Below are 20,001 nucleotides of genomic sequence, written 5' to 3'. Positions count from 1 at the left end.
TGGCTATACCAGCGCCGGTGGTTCGGATTGGAAATCCGCGACCGGAGCCTTGCTTCCCATCCTAAGGCCCACGCACGTGCCAAATATGGCCTCGTTCCGACAAACTATGTGGTGAAACGGGCCGTTTCCTACTCATTTCCCCTAAAAGCCATAGAACTCCGGACGAGATAGCCCTGTTCGTGAAGGGTTCTCCAAGATAATTGCCGTATCCCAGTTCCGTCTTTTGCAGTGGTCACTAGGACACATAAAATGACGCCACGCGGCTCCGCTCGATTTTTTGGCTCCGTTTGCTTTGCCAACTGCGCAAAACGGGCCGCCGGGACATGCGGTATGGCCGTGCACGGGGCGCGCGCGTGCACCCGTCCGACGCGCGAAACGGAAAACATTTAGCACATAAAATGACGCGTCCTAGACCTAAAAACATTTTTCCCTCCATTTATTGAGCGAAGGAAAGTGTCGCCCCGATTCAAATCCGGACGGTTTCCGGCGGATTCGGCGGGGCACCGCAGAAGCGGGTGGGATTCCCGAGATGGCTTCCGCGCATATGGCATGTGATAGGTGGTGCGTAGGAGGTATCCTACCGCCGCGCGGAGGTCCAGCGTGATCTTGAAATGCGCACCATGTAGCTGCTTCACAAAAAAAGCCCTTAGGCACCCGAAAATGGAAAAACCGTCGCCCGTGGTTCGGATTGGAAATCCGCGACCGGGGCCTTGCTTCCCATCCTAAGGCCCACGCACGTGCCAAATATGGCCTCGTTCCGACAAACTATGTGGTGAAACGGGCCGTTTCCTACTCATTTCCCCTAAAAGCCATAGAACTCCGGACGAGATAGCCCTGTTCGTGAAGGGTTCTCCAAGATAATTGCCGTATCCCGATTCCGTCTTTTGCGGTGGTCACTAGGACACATAAAATGACGCCACGCGGCTCCGCTCGATTTTTGGCTCCGTTTGCTTTGCCAACTGCGCAAAACGGGCCGCCGGGACATGCGGTATGGCCGTACGGGCGCGCGCAGCACCCGTCCGACAGCGCGAAACGGAAAACATTTAGCACATAAAATGACGCGTCCTAGACCTAAAAACATTTTTCCCTCCATTTATTGAGCGAAGGAAAGTGTCGCCCCAGTTCAAATCCGGACAGTTTCCAGCGGATTCGGCGGGGCACCGCAGGAAGCGGGTGGGATTCCCAGATGGCTTCCGCGCGCATATGGCATGTGTACATGGAAACCATAGGTTGGGCATACTTCACCATAAAATAGGCTCCATTTGAGCCGTGGCGAGTTTCCACATACGGATCCTGGATTTTACCAAGTGTTAGCCCATGTATGCGGAAATCGTCAACAACGGGTACATCCAAGGTTAGCCAAACCTTACATCACACTTGTACACATATGTTATGGGCATATACAAGTTTTCCAGTGATTCCGACGATCCGATGGTCTGTATCTTGAAAAAACCCTAGGGCGGGGACCCCGCAGATCTACCCCTATAGCTTTCTCCGTGTGAGGGTTTACCAATGGACTTTTTTACTTGCTTTGGTTTGTTTAGGACATATGTATATGGAAACCATAGGTTGGGCATACTTTACCATAAAATAGGCTCTATTTGAGCCGTGGCGGGAGTTTCCACATACAGATCCTGCATTTCACCAAGTGCTAGCCTATGTATGCGGAAATCGTCAACGCCGGGTACATGCAAGGTTAGACAAACCTTACATCACACTTGTACACATATGTTAGGGACAAATGCAAGTTTTCAAGCGATTCCGACGCTCCGGTGATCTGTATCTTGGGAAACCCTAGGGCGGGACCCTGCAGATCTACCCCTATAGCTTTCTCCGTGCGAGGGTTTACCAATGGATTTTTTTATTTGCTTTGCTTTGTTTAGGACATATGCACATGGAAACCATAGGTTTGGAATGAAATAGGCCCCGGATGAGCCGTAGCAGGAGTTTCCACATACAAATCCTGGATTTTACCAAGTGTCGGCCCATGTATGCGGAAATCGTCAACGCGGGGTACATGCAAGGTTAGACAAACCTTACATCACACTTGTACACATATGTTAGGGACAAATGCAAGTTTTCAAGCGATTCCGACGCTCCGGTGATCTGCATCTTGGGAAACCCTAGGCCGGGGACCTTGCAGATCTACCCCTATAGCTTTTTTCGTGCGAGGGTTCACCAATGGATTTTTTTAATTTCTTTGCTTTGTTTAGGACATATGCACATGGAAACCATAGGTTTGGAATGAAATAGGCCCCGGATGAGCCGTAGCAGGAGTTTCCAGCGATTCGGACGCTCCGGTGGTTTGTATCTAGGGAAACCCTAGGGGGCGGGGACCCCGCAAATCTACCCCTAGGGTTAGGGTTAGGGTTAGAGTTAGGGTTAGCAATGGACTTTTTTCCTTTGTTTTAGGACATATGTACATCGATAGCAGATGTTGGGCCTACTGGATCCCGTCGACCCGTCTACGAAGAGCGTCACTCGTGGGATCTACATAAGCCATCTACCATTTTTTTCTTTAAAAAAGTAACTATTTTTACATAATTCATACTAGTACATAAATAAAACAAACATAATATAAAGTTAATGACCAAAAAGAAAAAAAGAAAAAAAAATGTATGCCGAGGGTGGCCGTCGGCATAGGCGGGTGATGCCCTATGCCGAGGGTGGCCCTCGGCGCCTCGCTGACGCCGTGACCGGGCCGTCACGGCCGGAGCGGGACCGGAGCAGATGCTCGTGCTACGCCGACGGCCTTGGGTACGCCGAGGGTGGCCGTCGGCGTATCCTTCTCTACGCCGAGGGGATGTCTACGCCGAGGGGCTCGTTGGGCCGCTGCCCTGGACCGGACGTACGCCGACGGCCCCGACATTTGGCCGTCGGCGTACGCCACGGCCGTCGGCGCAGCGCGCCATTCCTGTAGTGCACGAGACACGATGACATGTACACAGCTTTCGTCATCTCGCCTGGGCAATGCAGCCTTGCAAGGCATGCCGCATGCTTCGCAACCGAATCCATCGATGGCATGCATGCATGCGTGGGTGCGTGCATTCTTTTTGACGAGTTTCGCAGTTTCGCAGTCTACGGCCTGCGGGACAAGTATGGAAGTTGGTACTCTGCAAAAGGAGTCAAACCTTCCGGTACACGTATGTTGGACGACGGCGAATCAGAAGTGCATTGCAAGCACACATCTTACATGCTTCTAAAGAGACCATGTTATAAAGTCGTGACAGAGAAACTGGCGCTTTATATACCAAATTAAGCTTAGTGCCAAGGAGTAGTTTATACAAACTAAACTCGTACTCCTGTGAAATCCATGCTTTAAGCATGGTTTCATTTTTTTATAGGGGCTAAATGGAACAAACAGTTTTGATATGAATGGTTTGGATATAATGCTCAGCTAGCTGAGAATTAGTTTAGGCTCAATCAACTCTTGCACCGTTCATCTATTACGCCGTTTTATCACCTTTTCTTCATCCTCTCGTCAAATAACACATGAACTACGAAAATAGATGGATATTCAGTCACCCACGTCGCCCGAGTTGGTACCGACATGGCTAGCCGCGGCAGCGCCAACGAAAGTGAGCCAGAGGCAGGGTAGACGTGGCTGGTCGGACTCGAGTGAGAAATAAAATTAGGGTTAGCACTACAGGAAGCCGTTGGGACAAACCTGAATGTCGTTGGCACCTCGCTGTCGGCACAGATGCAGGTTGGCCCACCAGCCGTCTAACAGCCGTTTTCCCTAGCAAGTTGTGCAGACGACACATGTGCATCATCGGCCAGCCACATGCCCACATCAGGGCCTAAAAACCACTTTATATAGATCCCCCGAGGCGTTCTTGAAGGATGCAGCGTAGAAACACGAAAACCACGAAACAGAGGCTGAACCTATGAATATTGGAGGGGGAAACACTGTCGGGGCCATCCCCAGTTGAATCTCCACCCTCTCCAACATGTCCAACACCGCCACCATGATGAATAGAGATTAGTCCACCTCTGGACTATGGGTTCGTGGTAGGATCTTGATCTATCTCTCTTGTTTGCTATGTTGATTAGATGCCATATGATGATGCCATATGATCTTCCTATCATGATTATGGCCATATTATGTAATTCTTATGCGGCGGATCCTTTCTTTTATTGGATGATTTATGAGATTTGATCTTTTATTGTGTTCGTGATGTATTGATAGATGCATATTGTTACCACGTCCTTTACTACTTGTTATGATCAAACTTGTATGCGGAAGCATGTGTAGAGGGTGGTGTGTATTAGATGGAGTAACATGGTAGTTGTAGTGAATTGTGACAACAACTTTATATCTACTATGGTTTTTACCAATTCCTTTGTTACCTCACTAGGAAAAAACGAATGCATGTGTTATATAATTCTTAGTGGAAGCTGAGAAACCTCGTTTACATTCATGGATACTATAATTGGTCCATTGTGATATGTTTTAATGCAACGGTAGCACATTTTCCGTTCAACATCATGTCAAAGTATTTAAGGCTATACGCTGTTAATTCTTAAATCTAGATTACATGGAGAATCCCTTTCTAGTGGAATATAAGTAAGATGTGTATTATCATCTTTATGCTAGGATGTGATGCACATATGAATGTTTACAAAAACACGTAATAAAATCTCATCAATATTAAGTTATCGATCTTGTTCCCAATGCCACTACACCTTTATGAGAGAGTAGACAAGTGAACCCATGAGACCTGATCCATTTTTAATCGTAAGAACCACCTTTTACTTGCTTATACTTACTTCTTGCAACTGCAACCAAAACCCTAAACACGACCGTCAGGGCATGCCAGTGGCCAGTAGGCCGCGCGACTGCGAGTAGCCCCAGACGTGGTAGGACGTGCGACTGCGAGTAGACACGGCCATCATAGTTTAGGTTAACAAAAACCTATTACCATATCTAGGTAAAGATGGTCATTTTGGAAAAATAATATTAATTTATTTTTATTATGTATCGATGATGGGTGGGCCAGGAGAGGAGGTGGGCGGACACGAAAACTGTCCACGGTGCGTCCTCCCTGACGCATTGCAACCTAAATATGGGTTGTGGATGCGCCGAAGCAGACAAGATGGCCACTTTGCATCCGGTCGCTGGTCTTGCGTCTGACCCATTTCCCATCTGCGAGGATTGAAACGGAGATGTTTGATCCGTTTGCGCCGGGCCGCTAACGGTGTCGTAACCCTGCAAGAGAAAACTGAAAGATTCGAAGAAATAGCATGATAAAGTGACAACTAATAATATTCTGTCCGAAGGTCTGAACTCTGGGAACAAGTGGTACTGAACGAACTGAAAGTTGTGGATAATTGTAGCCACGTTTGAGCCTTGAATCATGAAGGAATGGTCCAGCACAATACCAGGTGAAAGCACTGAAAGTATATGCATGCTCGGAAAAGCTCGCATCTGGCTATTATTGTTCTTGTGTTTTTTTATTTGCATAAACAATATTTTGTCTGTTCACTAATGTAGCTACTCTATTTTATTTTTGTAAAGTAAACTAGATACGAACCTAGCTAGCGATCATTATTCGGTACGAAAAAGCCCAAACGGCCTCTGGCCAATCATCCCTTCTAACGTTGCATGGCCGGGAGAGAGCAAATGTGACAAAACTGCATGCAAACTCCTTTTGCATGGATGAATCGATCATCTACCCATCTAACTGCATATCATAATCCGCTATGGTCGATCGGCTTAATCATGAGTTGTGCAGTTCGTTGCTCGATCGATCATCGGACCCAGCAGGATATATAATACTCAAGCCCTGTCGAAGATCACGTACCTTGCAGTCAAAGCACGCATGCAGCAGCTAGGCTAATCATCCCTTGCATCTAAGCCTGCGCTAATATCAATTTGGGTAAGGCCGTCGATCATGATCGCTGGTTAGCCCCGCCGCCAACTACTAATACTTTGCTGAACCTGCCCATACTATATCCAGCGTCCCATGATCACGCGTGATTACGCTAGACCAGACGTCTGTTTGTTTTAAGATTGGGAACTGAATTTGGGCCGTGCTGTTATGCTCCGGTGATGTGGGGAAACAATCATCTCGTCATTGTCCCATTTGTCTGAATAATAACAAAGTAGTAGTGCACCGACGAACTCAATCCATGGCGAGGTTTTATTGGCCTGTCAAGCGTGCGTTCTAATTGAGATTAAGATATGTATGTACAGCTCGCTCGACGTCCACATCAGTTAAAGGAATGGCGTCAAAAAATAGGCCTAGATTGTGTTTCCGCTTTAACTCGCGAGCATGAAGTCCTTAGTGGTGAAACTTTACGAAGCACCCATAACCTCGTTTTGCTTTTCTTAGCAGACTGCTGAGATCTTGAGTGAACTTGCATGTAATGCTGTTCGTTAGAAGCGATTTATTCTAAACGAAACGAGTGATAGATCTCAAGCACGTGTGAACTGAGATTTCTTTTCGAAATTAATCGCAGCGAAAGCTCATGACCACCGGCACCGCACACGATCTGATATACTCCTCGAATTCAGCATAGACACGCACGCCATCTTTCTTTTCATCGCGGCGACGTCGGCAGTACAGTACAACGCGCGGTGCTTTTCGGCAAATTTAATCCGGCTGCTATCAATCACCCGCCAGCTGTTCGATGTACACACTGACAACTTTCTTCGTTCGAAAGTCTGTTCCTGGCTTCCAAGAAGCTTCGAGCCTTTAACGTACGTACTGCCACGGCAAAATGCCATGCATGGAACACAAAGAATGAGTGCTTGGATACTCCCGAAGTCGTTTCTCTTTTTCATTCATGGATGCGAAAGTCGGCAGTTTGGTAATAAATTCTTATCCACGTTTTTGGTTAGCACGATGTTTAAAGCAGTGTTTGGCCTATCTCTCGAGGAACGCTTGATTCTACAGTTCACGCTAGGACAAGTGTTGGCGGGCGCAAAAGGTGGAAAGGCTCCCGCGGTGAAGAAAAAGATGGACATGGCGGGTGTCGAGAAATTTGTTGCCCATTTACGCGCAAAAAGTAGCCTCACCGCTCTCATAGTGCTCACTGATACGCGTACAGCACGCGTCCGTTGAGAACCCCAAGAGGAAGGTGTGATGCGTACAGCGGCAAGTTTTCCCTCAGTAAGAAACCAAGGTTTACCGAACCAGTAGGAACCAAGAAGCACGTTGAAGGTTGATGGCGGCGGAGTGTAGTGCGGCGCAACACCAGGGATTCCGGCGCCAACGTGGAACCTGCACAACACAATCAAATTACTTTGCCCCAACGTGACAGTGAGGTTGTCAATCTCACCGGCTTGCTGTAACAAAGGATTAGATGTATAGTGTGGATGATGATGTTTGCAGAAAACAGTAGAACGAGTATTGCAGTAGATTGTATTCGATGTAAAGAATGAACCGGGGTCCACAGTTCACTAGTGGTGTCTCTCCCATAAGATAAATAGCATGTTGGGTGAACAAATTACAGTTGGGCAATTGACAAATAAAGAGGGCATGACCATGCACATACATGTTATGATGAGCAGTGTGAGATTTAACTGGGCATTACGACAAAGTACATAGACCGCTATCCAGCATGCATCTATGCCTAAAAAGTCCACCTTCAGGTTATCATCCGAACCCCCTCCAGTATTAAGTTGCAAACAACAGACAATTGCATTAAGTATGGTGCGTAATGTAATCAACAAATACATCCTTAGACATAGCATTGATGTTTTATCCCTAGTGGCAACAACACATCCACAACCTTAGAACTTTCTGTCACTATCCCAGATTTAATGGAGGCATGAACCCACTATCGAGCATAAATACTCCCTCTTGGAGTTACAAGTAACGACTTGGCCAGAGCCTCTACTAATAATGGACAGCATGCAAGATCATAAACAACACATAGATGATAGATCAATAATCAACATAGCATAGTATTCCATATTCATCGGATCCCAACAAACGCAACATGTAGCATTACAGATAGATGATCTTGATCATGTTAGGCAGCTCACAAGATTGAATAATGATAGCACAATGAGGAGAAGACAACCATCTAGCTACTGCTATGGACCCATAGTCTAGGGGTGAACTACTCACACATCACTCCGGAGGCGACCATGGCGGTGAAGAGTCCTCCGGGAGATGATTCCCCTCTCCGGCAGGGTGCCGGAGGCGATCTCCTGAATCCCCCGAGATGGGATTGGCGGCGGCGGCGTCTCTGGAAGGTTTTCCGTATCGTGGCTCTCGGTACTGGGGTATTTGCGACGAAGACTTTAAGTAGGCGGAAGGGCGGAGTTGGAGGGCTGATGAGGGGCCCACACGCTAGGGCCGCGCCGCCCTAGTGTGGCGGCGCCTCGTCGCCCCACTTCGGTCCCCTTTCGGTGTCCTGGAAGCTTCGTGGAAAAATAGGCCCCTGGGTGTTGATTTCGTCCAATTCCGAGAATATTTCCTTACTAGGATTTCTGAAACCAAAAACAGCAGAAAACAGCAACTGGCTCTTCGGCATCTCGTTAATAGGTTAGTGCCGGAAAATGCATAAATATGACATAAAGTATGTATAAAACATGTGTGTATCATCATAAAACAAGCATGGAGCATAAGAAATTATCGATACGTTGGAGACGTATCAGCATCCCCAAGCTTAGTTCCTACTCGTCCCGAGTAGGTAAACGATAACAAAGATAATTTCTGAAGTGACATGCTATCATAATCTTGATCAATACTATTGTAAGCACATGTAATGAATGCATCGATTCGAAGCAATGGTAAATACAATGAGTAAACAATTGAATCATATAGCAAAGACTTTTCATGAATAGTACTTTCAAGACAAGCATCAATAAGTCTTGCATAAGTGTTAACTCATAAAGCAATAAATTCAAAGAAAAGGCATTGAAGCAACACAAAGGAAGATTAAGTTTCAGCGGTTTCTTTCAACTTGTAACATGGATATCTCATGGATATTGTCAACATAAAGTAATATAATAAGTGCAATATGCAAGTATGTAAGAATCAATGCACAGTTAACACAAGTGTTTGCTTCTAAGACAGAAAGGAGTGGGTAAACTGACTCAACATAAAAGTAGAAGAATGGCCCTTCGCAGAGGGAAGCATTGATTGCTATATTTGTGCTAGAGCTTTTATTTTGAAAACAAGAAACAATTTTGTCAACAGTAGTAATAAAGCATATGCATTATGTAAATTATATCATACAAGTTGCAAGCCTCATGCATAGATTACCAATAGTGCCCGCACCTTGTCCTAATTAGCTCGGATTTACATGGATTATCATCGCAATACATATGTTTTAACCAAGTATCACAAAGGGGTACCTCTATGCCGCCTGTACAAAGGTCTAAGGAGAAAGCTCGCATTAGATTTCTCGCTTTTGATTATTCTCAACTTAGACATCCATACCGGGACAACATAGACAACAGATAATGGACTCCTCTTTAATGCATAAGCATTCAACAACAAATAATATTCTCATAAGAGATTGAGGATAGTTGTCCAAAACTGAAACTTCCACCATGGATCATGGCTTTAGTTAGCAGCCCAATGCTCTTCTCTAACAATATGCATACTCAAACCATTCAACTCATGATAAATCACCCTTACTTCAGACAAGACGAACATGCATAGCAACTCACATGATATTCAACAAAGGGTAGTTGATGGCGTCCCCAGGAACATGGTTATCGCTCAACAAGCAACTTAATAATAAATAAGATACATAAGTACATATTCAATGCCACAATAGTTTTTAGGCTATTTGTCCCATGAGCTATATATTGCAAAGATGAAGGATAGAAATTTAAATGTAGCACTGAAGCAATTTACTTTGGAATGGCGGAGAAATACCATGTAGTAGGTAGGTATGGTGGACACAAATGGCATAGTGTTTGGCTCAAGGATTTTGGATGCATGAGAAGTATTCCCTCTCAATACAAGGCTTAGGCTAGCAAGGCTATTTGAAGCAAACACAAGTATGAACCGGTACAGCAAAACTCACATAAAAGACATATTGCAAGCATTATAAGACTCTACACCGTCTTCCTTGTTGTTTGACCTTTACTAGAAAATATCTAGACCTTAGAGAGACCAATCATGCAAACTAAATTTTAGCAAGCTCTATGTATTTCTTCACTAATAGGTGCAAAGTATATGATGCAAGAGCTTAAACATGAGCACAACAATTGCCAAGTATCACATTATTCAAGATATTATACCATTTACCACATGTAGCATTTTCCGTTTCCAACCATATAACAATTTAACGAAGCAAATACAACATTCGCCATGAACATTATGAGTAAAGCTAAGGACATATTTGTCCATATGCAACAGCGGAGCGTGTCTCTCTCCCACACAATGAATGCTAGGATCCAACTTTATTCAAACAAAACAAAAATAAAAACAAACAGACGCTCCAAGTAAAGCATATAAGATGTGACGGAATAAAAATATAGTTTCACTAGAGGAACCTGATAATGTTGTCGATGAAGAAGGGGGTGCCTTGGGCATCCCCAAGCTTAGATGCTTGAGTCTTCTTGCAATATGCAGGGATGAACCACCGGGGCATCCCCAAGCTTAGAGCTTTCACTCTCCTTGATCATATTGTATCATCCTCCTCTCTTGATCCTTGAAAACTTCCTCCACACCAAACTCAAAACAAACTCATTAGAGGGTTAGTGCATAATCAAAATTCACATGTTCAGAGGTGACATAATCATTCTTAACACTTCTGGACATTGCGTAAAGCTACTGAAAGTTAATGCAATAAAGAAATCCATCAAACATAGCAAAACAGGCAATGCGAAATAAAAGGCAGAATCTGTCAAAACAGAACAGTCCGTAAAGACGAATTTTTTTAGGTGCACCAGACTTACTCAAATGAAAATGCTCAAATTGAATGAAAGTTACGTACATATCTGAGGATCACTCACATAAATTGGCAGAATTTTCTGAGTTACCTACAGAGACTACTGCTCAAATTCGTGACAGTGATACGTCTCCGACGTATCGATAATTTCTTATGTTCCATGCCACATTATTGATAATATCTACATGTTTTATGCACACTTTATGTCATATTCGTGCATTTTCTGGAACTAACCTATTAACAAGATGCCGAAGTGCCGATTCTTTGTTTTCTGCTGTTTTTGGTTTCAGAAATCCTAGTAAGGAAATATTCTCGGAATTGGACGAAATCAATGCCCAGGGTCCTATTTTGCCACGAAGCTTCCAGAAGACCGAAGAGGAGACGAAGTGGGGCCACGAGGTGGCCACACCCTAGGGCGGCGCGGCCCAAGCCCTGGCCGCGCCGACCTGTAGTGTGGGCCCCTCGTGACGCCCCTTGACCTGCCCTTCCGCCTACAAATAGCCTTCTTCGCGAAACCCCCAGTACCGAGAGCCACGATACGGAAAACCTTCCAGAGACGCCGCCGCCGCCAATCCCATCTCGGGGGATTCAGGAGATCGCCTCCGGCACCCTGCCGGAGAGGGGAATCATCTCCCGGAGGACTCTACGCCGCCATGGTCGCCTCCGGAGTGATGTGTGAGTAGTCTACCCCTGGACTATGGGTCCATAGCAGTAGCTAGATGGTTGTCTTCTCCTCATTGTGCTTAATTATCGGGTCTTGTGAGCTGCCGAACATGATCAAGATCATCTATCTGTAATTCTATATGTTGCGTTTGTTGGGATCCGATGAATAGAGAATACTTGTTATGTTGATTATCAATTTATATCTATGTATTGTTTATGATCTTGCATGCTCTCCGTTACTAGTAGATGCTCTGGCCAAGTAGATGCTTGTAACTCCAAGAGGGAGTATTTATGCTCGATAGTGGGTTCATGTCTCCGTGAATCTGGGGAAGTGACAGAAATCTCTAAGATTATGGATGTGCTGTTGCCACTAGGGATAAAACATTGGTGCTATGTTCGAGGATGTAGTTACTGATTACATTACGCGCAATACTTAATGCAATTGTCTGTTGTTAGCAACTTAATACTGGAAGGGGTTCGGATGATAAGCTGAAGGTGGACTTTTTAGGCATAGATGCATGCTGGATAGCGGTCTATGTACTTTGTCGTAATGCCCAATTAAATCTCACTATACTCATCATAATATGTATGTGCATGGTCATGCCCTCTTTATTTGTCAATTGCCCAACTGTAATTTGTTCACCCAACATGCTGTTTATCTTATGGGAGAGACACCTCTAGTGAACTGTGGACCCCGGTCTAATTCTCTACACTGAAATACAATCTACTGCAATATTGTTCTACTGTTTTCTGCAAACAATCATCATCCACACTATACATCTAATCCTTTGTTACAGCAAGCCGGTGAGATTGACAACCTCGCTGTTTCGTTGGGGCAAAGTACTTGGTTTGTGTTGTGCAGGTTCCACGTTGGCGCCGGAATCCCTGGTGTTGCGCCGCACTACATCTCGCCGCCATCAACCTTCAACGTGCTTCTTGGCTCCTACTGGTTCGATAAACCTTGGTTTCATACTGAGGGAAAACTTGCCGCTGTACGCATCACACCTTCCTCTTGGGGTTCCCAACGGACGCGTGCTGTACGCGTATCAAGCACTTTTTCTGCCGCCGTTGCCGGGGAGATCAAGACACGCTGCAAGGGGAGTCTCCACATCCCAATCTCTTTTACTTTGTTTTTGTCTTGCTTAGTTTTATTTACTACTTTGTTTGCTGCACTAAATCAAAATACAAAAAAATTAGTTGCTAGTTTTACTTTATTTCGCTATCTTGTTTGCTATATCAAAAACACAAAAAGAATTAGTTACTTGTATTTGCTTTACTTGTTTCAACATGTTTCCTTTTAATTTTACCGTAAAAAACATGCCGGTAGGACGCGGGTCTATAATTGGGAGAAGTAATATAGAAGAATTTTTCAACCATGTTAGTACCGTTGATGATTTTGAAGATAGACACTTGGTAGATCTTGCTCCTACTTATGAAATTGCTGCTGCTGCTTTAGTTCGCATGTTGGAAACTAAATTTGTTAATCTCAATCCTATAATCCAACACATGTTTCTTACACTCGGTGATATGGAAGAGGGGGAAAAGAAAGATTTTGTCTTAGAAACCCTTCTTAGAGAATTTGGTGGTATAGCAAGAGAGGCTAGAAAGGTCTTTGCTAAATATGATATGCTTGGTTCTTATACCAATTTTGTTAGTCTCCTTGAAAAAATGGATATGGATAGAATAAAGTACACTAATAATATTAATGATGGTGGGGAGATCAAAGCACCAATACCATGTAAGCTCCTAGCCATGAATGATGCACTAGAAAATAATTATGCTTGGCTTGTTCCGGAAAATTTATTTGATGAGAATAGCAAGCCTAAGACTAATGAAAAGGGAGACGCTAAAACTTATGTATCCAATATACTATGCTTGACTGAGAAAACTCCACACCCCACTGTAGATGCATCATCCTTCGATAATACTTGATACACACTTTCTGCGCCTAGCTGAAAGACGTTAAAGAAAAGCGCTTATGGGAGACAACCCATGTTTTTTACTACAGTACTTTGTTTTTATTTTGTGTCTTGGAAGTTGTTTACTACTGTAGCAACCTCTCCTTATCTTAGTTTAGTATTTTGTTGTGCCAAGTAAAGTCGTTGATAGTAAAGTTCATACTAGATTTGGATTACTGCGCATAAACAGATTTCTTTGCTGTCACGAATCTGGGCTGTTTTCTCTGTAGGTAACTCAGAAAATTATGCCAATTTACGTGAGTGATCCTCAGATATGTACGCAACTTTTATTCAATTTGAGCATTTTCATTTGAGCAAGTCTGGTGCCTCGATAAAATTCGTCAATACGAACTGTTCTGTTTTGACAGATTCTGCCTTTTATTTCGCATTGCCAGTTTTGTTATGTTCGATGGATATTTCGATTCCATTGACTTTCAGTAGCTTTGTGCAATGTCCAGAAGTGTTAAGAATAATTATGTCACCTCTGAACATATATATTTTGATTGTGCACTAACCCTCTAATGAGTTGTTCTAAGTTTGGTGTGGAGGAAGTTTTCAAGGGTCAAGAGAGGGAGATGATACAACATGATCAAGGAGAGTGAAAGCTCTAAGCTTGGGGATGCCCCGGTGGTTCACCCCTGCATATATCAAGAAGACTCAAGCGTCTAAGCTTGGGGATTCCCAAGGCATCCCCTTCTTCATCGACAACATTATCAGGTTCCTCCCCTGAAACTATATTTTTATTCCATCACATCTTATGTGCTTTTCTTGGAGCGTCGGTTTGTTTTAGTTTCTGTTTTGTTTGAATAAAATGGATCCTAGCATTCAATTTGTGGGAGAGAGACACGCTCCGCTGTAGCATATGGACAAGTATGTCCTTAGGCTTTACTCATAATATTCATGGCGAAGTTTCTTCTTCGTTAAATTGTTATATGGTTGGAATTGGAAAATGATACATGTAGTAATTTGCTAAAATGTCTTGGATAATGTGATACTTGGCAATTGTTGTGCTCATGTTTAAGCTCTTGCATCATATGCTTTGCACCCATTAATGAAGAAATACATAGAGCATGCTAAAATTTGGTTTGCATATTTGGTTTCTTTAAGGTCTAGATAATTTCTAGTATTGAGTTTGAACAACAAGGAAGACGGTGTAGAGTCTTATAATGTTTTCAATATATCTTTTATGTGAGTTTTGCTGCACCGGTTCATCCTTGTGTTTATTTCAAATAGCCTTGCTAGCCTAAAACCTTGTATCGAGAGGGAATACCTCTCATGCATCCAAAATACTTGAGCCAACCACTATGCCATTTGTGTCCACCATACCTACCTACTACATGGTATTTCTCCGCCATTCCAAAGTAAATTGCTTGAGTGCTACCTTTAAATTTCCATTCTTCACCTTTACAATATATAGCTCATGGGACAAATAGCTTAAAAACTATTGTGGTATTGAATATGTACTTATGCACTTTATCTCTTATTAAGTTGCTCGTTGTGCGATAACCATGTTCACTGGGGACGCCATCAACTACCCTTTGTTGAATTTCATGTGAGTTGCTATGCATGTTCGTCTTGTCTGAAGTAAGAGCGATCTACCACCTTATGGTTAGAGCATGCATATTGTTAGAGAAGAACATTGGGCCGCTAACTAAAGCCATGATCCATGGTGGAAGTTTCAGTTTTGGACATATATCCTCAATCTCAAATGAGAAAATTAATTGTTGCTACATGCTTATGCATAAAAGAGGAGTCCATTATCTGTTGTCTATGTTGTCCCGGTATGGATGTCTAAGTTGAGAATAATCAATAGCGAGAAATCCGATGCGTGCTTTCTCCTTAGACCTTTGTACAGGCGGCATAGAGGTACCCCTTTGTGACACTTGGTTAAAACATGTGCATTGCGATGATCCCGGTAGTCCAAGCTAATTAGGACAAGGTGCGGGCACTATTAGTATACTATGCATGAGGCTTGCAACTTGTAAGATATAATTTACATGATACATATGCTTTATTACTACCGTTGACAAAATTGTTTCTTGTTTTCTAAATCAAAGCTCTAGCACAAATATAGCAATCGATGCTTTCCTCTTTGAAGGACCATTCTTTTACTTTTATTGTTGAGTCAGTTCACCTATTTCTCTCCACCTCAAGAAGCAAACACTTGTGTGAACTGTGCATTGATTCCTGCATATTTGCATATTGCACTTATTATATTACTCTATGTTGACAATATCCATGAGATATACATGTTATAAGTTGAAAGCAACCGCTGAAACTTAATCTTCCTTTGTGTTGCTTCAATGCTTCTACTATGAATTATTGCTTTATGAGTTAACTCTTATGCAAGACTTATTGATGCTTGTCTTGAAGTACTATTCATGAAAAGTCTTTGCTATATGATTCACTTGTTTACTCATGTCATATACATTGTTTTGATCGCTGCATTCGCTACATATGCTTTACAAATAGTATGATCAAGGTTATGATGGCATGTCACTCCAGAAATTATCTTTGTTTATCGTTTAACTGCTCGGGACGAGCAGGAACTAAGCTTGGGGATGCTGATACGTCTCCGACGTATCGATAATTTCTTATGTTCCATGCCACATTATTGATAATATCTACATGTTTTATGCACACTTTATGTCATATTCGTGCATTTTCTGGAACTAACCTATTAACAAGATGCGAAGTGCCGATTCTTTGTTTCTGCTGTTTTTGGTTTCAGAAATCCTAGTAAGGAAATATTCTCGGAATTGGACGAAATCAACGCCCAGGGTCCTATTTTGCCACGAAGCTTCCAGAAGACCGAAGAGGAGACGAAGTGGGGCCACGAGGTGGCCACACCCTAGGGCGGCGCGGCCCAAGCCCTGGCCGCGCCGACCTGTAGTGTGGGCCCCTCGTGACGCCCCTTGACCTGCCCTTCCGCCTACAAATAGCCTTCGTCGCGAAACCCCCGGTCTGAGAGCCACGATACGGAAAACCTTCCCGGAGACGCCGCCGCCGCCAATCCCATCTCGGGGATTCAGAGATCGCCTCCGGCACCCTGCCGGAGAGGGGAATCATCTCCCGGAGGACTCTACGCCGCCATGGTCGCCTCCGGAGTGATGTGTGAGTAGTCTACCCCTGGACTATGGGTCCATAGCAGTAGCTAGATGGTTGTCTTCTCCTCATTGTGCTTAATTGTCGGGTCTTGTGAGCTGCCGAACATGATCAAGATCATCTATCTGTAATTCTATATGTTGCGTTTGTTGGGATCCGATGAATAGAGAATACTTGTTATGTTGATTATCAATTTATATCTATGTGTTGTTTATGATCTTGCATGCTCTCCGTTACTAGTAGATGCTCTGGCCAAGTAGATGCTTGTAACTCCAAGAGGGAGTATTTATGCTCGATAGTGGGTTCATGTCTCCGTGAATCTGGGGAAGTGACAGAAATCTCTAAGATTATGGATGTGCTGTTGCCACTAGGGATAAAACATTGGTGCTATGTTCGAGGATGTAGTTACTGATTACATTACGCGCAATACTTAATGCAATTGTCTGTTGTTAGCAACTTAATACTGGAAGGGGTTCGGATAATAAGCTGAAGGTGGACTTTTTAGGCATAGATGCATGCTGGATAGCGGTCTATGTACTTTGTCGTAATGCCCAATTAAATCTCACTATACTCATCATAATATGTATGTGCATGGTCATGCCCTCTTTATTTGTCAATTGCCCAACTGTAATTTGTTCACCCAACATGCTGTTTATCTTATGGGAGAGACACCTCTAGTGAACTGTGGACCCCGGTCTAATTCTCTACACTGAAATACAATCTCTTTGCAATCTTTGTTCTACTGTTTTCTGCAAACAATCATCATCCACACTATACATCTAATCCTTTGTTACAGCAAGCCGGTGAGATTGACAACCTCGCTGTTTCGTTGGGGCAAAGTACTTGGTTTGTGTTGTGCAGGTTCCACGTTGGCGCCGGAATCCCTGGTGTTGCGCCGCACTACATCTCGCCGCCATCAACCTTCAACGTGCTTCTTGGCTCCTACTGGTTCGATAAACCTTGGTTTCATACTGAGGGAAAACTTGCCGCTGTACGCATCACACCTTCCTCTTGGGGTTCCCAACGGACGCGTGTTGTACGCGTATCAGATAGCAAGAAATCTGTTTCTGCGCAGTAATCCAAATCTAGTATGAACCTTACTATCAAAGACTTTACTTGGCACAACAATGCAATAAAATAAAGATAAGGAGAGGTTGCTACAGTAGTAACAACTTCCAAGACTCAAATATAAAACAAAAGTACTGTAGTAAAATCATGGGTTGTCTCCCATAAGCGCTTTTCTTTAACGCCTTTCAGCTAGGCGCAGAAAGTGTATCAAGTGACATCAAGAGACGAAGCATCAACATCATAATTTGTTCTAATAATAGAATCAAAAGGTAACTTCATTCTCTTTCTAGGGAAGTGTTCCATACCTTTCTTGAGAGGAAATTGATATTTAATATTACCTTCCTTCATATCAATAATAGCACCAACAGTTCGAAGAAAAGGTCTTCCCAATATAATGGGACAAGATGCATTGCATTCAATATCCAATACAACAAAATCAACGGGGCAAGGTTATTGTTAACCGTAATGCGAACATTATCAACCCCCCCCCCCCCCCCCCGAGAGGTTTCTTTGAAGAGGTATCAGCAAAATTAACATCCAAATAACAATTTTTCAATGGTGGCAAGTCAAGCATGTTATAGATTTTTCTAGGCATAACGGAAATACTTGCACCAAGATCACATAAAGCATTACAATCAAAGTCATTGACCTTCATCTTAATGATGGGCTCCCAACCATCCTCTAACTTCCTAGGAATAGAAAATTCACGATTTAACTTCTCTTCTCTAGCTTTTATGAGAGCATTTGTAATATGTTTTGTAAAGGCCAAATTTATAGCACTAGCATTAGGACTTTTAGCAAGTTTTTGTAAGAACTTTATAACTTTAGAGATGTGAAAATCATAAAAATCTAAACCATTATAATCTAAAGCAATGGGATCATTGTCCCCAATATTGGAAAAAATTTCAGCAGTTTTATCACAGGCAGTTTAGCAGTTTTAGGCAGTTTTGCAGGCTTTGTATTAGAAGTGGAAACATTGCCAACACCAATTATTTTACCATTGATAGTAGGAGGTGTGTCAACATGTGAAGCATTTTCATTGCTAGTGGTGGTAATAGTCCAAACTTTAGCTACATTGTTATCTTTAGCATTTTCTTCTTTTTCCCACCTAGCACGCAATTCGGCCATCAATCTTATATTCTCATTAATTCTAACTTGGATGGCGTTTGCTGTAGAAAATGACTTAATATATTTATCTTCATTAGGCATAACTTTCAATTTCAAAAGATCAACATCAGCAACAAGACTATCAACTTTAGAAGCAAGTATATCAATTTTCCCAAGCTTTTCTTCAACAGATTTGTTAAAAGCAGTTTGTGTACTAATAAATTATTTAAGCATGGCTTCAAGTCCAGGGGGTGTATTCCTATTATTGCTGTAAGAATTCCCATAAGAATTACCATAACCGTTACCATTATTATAAGGATATGGCCTATAGTTGTTACTAGAATTGTTCCGATAAGCATTGTTGTTGAAATTATTATTTTTAATGAAGTTCACATCAACATGTTCTTATTGAGCAACCAATGAAGCTAAAGGAACATTATTAGCATCAACATTAGTCCTACCATTCACAAGCATAGACATAATAGCATCAATCTTATCACTTAAGGAGGAGGTTTCTTCAACAGAATTTACCTTCTTACCTTGCGGAGCTCTTTCTGTGTGCCATTCACAGTAATTAACCATCATATTATCAAGAAGCTTTGTTGCGGCGCCTAGAGTGATGGACATAAAGGTACCTTCAGCAGCTGAATCCAATAAGTTCCGCGAAGAAAAATCCAGTCCTGCATAAAAGTTTTGGATAATCATCCAAGTAGTCAGTCCATGGGTTGGGCAATTTTTAACCAAAGATTTCATTCTTTCCCATGCTTGAGCAACATTCTCATTATCCAATTGCTTAAAATTCATTATGCTACTTCTCAAAGATATAATTTTAGCAGGAGAATAATATCTACCAATGAAAGCATCCTTACATTTAGTCCATGAATCAATACTATTCTTAGGCAGAGATAGCAACCAATCTCTAGCTCTTCCTCTTAATGAGAAAGGAAACAATTTTAATTTTATAATGTCACTATCTACATCCTTATACTTTTGCATTTCACATAGTTCAACAAAATTATTGAGATGGGCAGCAGCATCATCAGAACTAACACCCGAAAATTGCTCTCTCATAACAAGATTTAGTAAAGCAGGTTTAATTTCAAAGAATTCTGCTGTAGTAGCAGGTGGAGCAATAGGTGTGCATAAGAAATCATTATTATTTGTATTTGTGAAGTCACACAACTTAGTATTTTCAGGAGTACCCATTTTAGCAGTAGTAAATAAAACAAACTAGATA

This window comes from Lolium perenne, chromosome 3 (assembly GCF_019359855.2).
Source record: "Lolium perenne isolate Kyuss_39 chromosome 3, Kyuss_2.0, whole genome shotgun sequence".
In the NCBI taxonomy this organism is placed as follows: domain Eukaryota; kingdom Viridiplantae; phylum Streptophyta; class Magnoliopsida; order Poales; family Poaceae; genus Lolium; species Lolium perenne.
Note: the sequence above shows the minus strand (reverse complement) of the source record.